We start from the raw sequence: 2,821 nt of genomic DNA, 5'->3' as shown, positions 1-2,821 counted from the left end.
TTGCTCGCTGGTAATATATTGCTTCCTATACCTTTGGTTTGTGGGTTTAATTGCCTGAACCCTTTTTCTCTCAAGATCTGACTGTAAATTCTCCCCTCTAGTTGATACACATTTCCTAGTTAATTAGTTACGAGAATTTGGTGTTAGATTTGTAGTACTAAGTGTTAAATTCTCATTACCTGTTTGCCAGATAATGTATGGATACCATAGGGAGAAGTTACATGTTAATCACTTCTGGCATTGTCAAGTAGGAGACTGGGAATAAATTGAGAGGAGGCCACTGTGAATCAAAAAGGGGCTCTGACTTCAGAGTTTCAGACATGAAAAGAAGCTTTTTTTCTTGCACTTACTCGATTTCGAACTCATTCTTGAGCCATTCTTAAGCCGAGCCAATCATTGCAGAGATAGGTTGCGGGATGAAATTTTTTATTGCGTTAACCAAGCCAATTTATCGCACAGGTCAATAATTTACGCCTTCAGTAGTTTTTCGTTTTTGCATGCACCGTTATGTGACGTGAAACCGAAGGAGAGTTCAGCTCACGGTTAAGTTGTTGGAGTGAGCGCTAACAGGGGTAGTTTTAATTATTCAATACAAAAATCGCTCTCTAGGCCATGGTAACACTTACGAACTTCGGATTCCACGTTGCCCTGCATATGCTTCGTTATAGATCGCAGATAACGTCAAAATGTGGAAAAAAAAAAAGAAATTTGGCACAGGACTCGCTTAGTGGCGTTTGTCACTGATGTGACAGCATCGTTCCCAGGGCCTCTTCCCTTAGTTCCCACCCCAACTCCACCCCCAACTAAGGGAAAAGTACGGTGGCCCACAAGGGTCACTACATGAAAAAGGTCAACTGCATATTAAACAATGCACCATATACACACAAAAAATGTGGCTGCAAATAAAAAATATTATCTTGCTGCAAATAAAAAAGATGTTGCTTGAAATAAAAAAAATTATGTTGCTGCAAATAAAAAAAAATATGTTGCTGCAAATAAAAAAAAGATGTTGCTGCAAATAAAAAATGTTGCTGCAAATAAGAAAAGATGGTACCCAGTCTTGCTCCCTTCAAGCCTCGTGCAAAAACACTTCACTGTGATAGTCATGTTTTGTCCTCGATGTGGGAAAGAAGCCAGCAAAGAATCAAAGTTTTGCTCAGTTTGTGGCTTTTCCATCTAGCAGTCATGATGCCAATGCTTACAGAAACATCTCTTTCCACTTTCCTGGTAGATTTTGGCTTCAAATGTTCCTATCTGCTCTCGCTCTTTCGTTTTTAAAATTCCTGAAATTTTATTGGATTCTTTACTGCAGGTTGCTCCGCTTCAGAGCCGATCCCTGAGGGGCATGGAACACTCGACTGCTGTAGGGAAGAGCCACAAGCTGAGAAAAACCTTGATTCTTTGCTGGCTTCCTTCCCGCAACTAGGACAAAACAGGGCGATCTCGGTGAAGTGTTTTTGCACGAGGCTTGAAAGGAGCAAGACTGGGTACCATCTTTTTTTCATTTGCTGCAACATTTTTTATTTGCAACATCTTTTTTTTAGTTGCAGCAAGATAATATTTTTTATTTGCAGCCACATTTTTTTTTTGCGTGTATATGATGCAGTGTTTAATATACAGTTGACCTTTTTTATGTAGTGACCCTTATGGGCCTCCGTAGAAAAGACCTTGGGAACGAGAGTGACTAATGTGACTATAGATAATGGCGCAAGAGTGGCCTAATGCAATTATTCTCACTTTGAATTCATTCCCGATTGATCGTGTCCATGTTATCTTTGCCAGTTGGCACGTTTTTTTTCCTTTCTGTTTTTCTATGGGAACTGGGTATACATGAAGCCCTCAGGTGAGTATTTTAGGAAAAGCTGTCAGTTAGAAAGAGGGAGAATTTACTAACAAAGATGACACAGAAAAAGGAAAATATTGGGAGGGTGAGCAGTGGCTGTTGTCAGTCTTGATGTGAGAGAGGCTTTGCATGAGACAGAAGTTGTGTTTCTGGAGGGGAGGGGGGTTAAGAATGGGGAGCTGGGTACGGTTTTCTAGGGGATTGCGCCAGCAGGGCTAGAGAGATCATATGATACATTTGAACATGGCAGACGAATTGGTTAAGACTCTTGTGTGGATAACGGCTCAATTCAAATTTCTTTTTCTTGAAATTAAAGGATCATTGGCTTTTATTTCAATCCACTACTGTATATTCTTGTCATATTCTGCACAGGTTATCCACCAGTTCATCATAGTTTCATTTTGATCTATCTTTTGACGATTTGTATATCTGTATGCACAAGTTGGAGTCACAAATAAAACTATTCTTGATTCAAATTATGATTTTTCTGTCTTTTTGTGATGACAAGAGAGGGAGCTATTGGCGAGCTGTGCATTAATTCTGCTCCACGCACGCCATTCATCAGGTGTCAGGCCTGATTACTCAGCTATTTTAAAAATCGGCGGCGCCTAAAACCGTATTTCTTGGCCCATAAAAGGCGATTGGCAATGTAAAAACGCAGATTACAGGAAATTTTAAAATGAAAGTTTTGATAACACAGATATAAAATCAAAAATCACATAACATGTGTTTGGAGATAACAGAGCTGAATAACGTATACGCATGCGCTGGATTTTGCCGCGGAGATACGAATTTGAGTCGTTCATAATGCTGATTTCCTATTCTGTTGCTTTGAGGCGTCATTTCCTTGCCGCTTTTCTTTATATTAACCGAAAAACCTCCAAAAACTTGGTACACCCCCTAAAAATTTTCAAAAATTAATTTTCTCCTTAAGACCTCTGGAAATAGGAAAATGCCTTCGACGAAAACAGAGTTCCT

Source organism: Stylophora pistillata, chromosome 7 (genome assembly GCF_964205215.1).
Source record: "Stylophora pistillata chromosome 7, jaStyPist1.2, whole genome shotgun sequence".
In the NCBI taxonomy this organism is placed as follows: domain Eukaryota; kingdom Metazoa; phylum Cnidaria; class Anthozoa; order Scleractinia; family Pocilloporidae; genus Stylophora; species Stylophora pistillata.
This window is presented reverse-complemented; position numbering follows the sequence as displayed.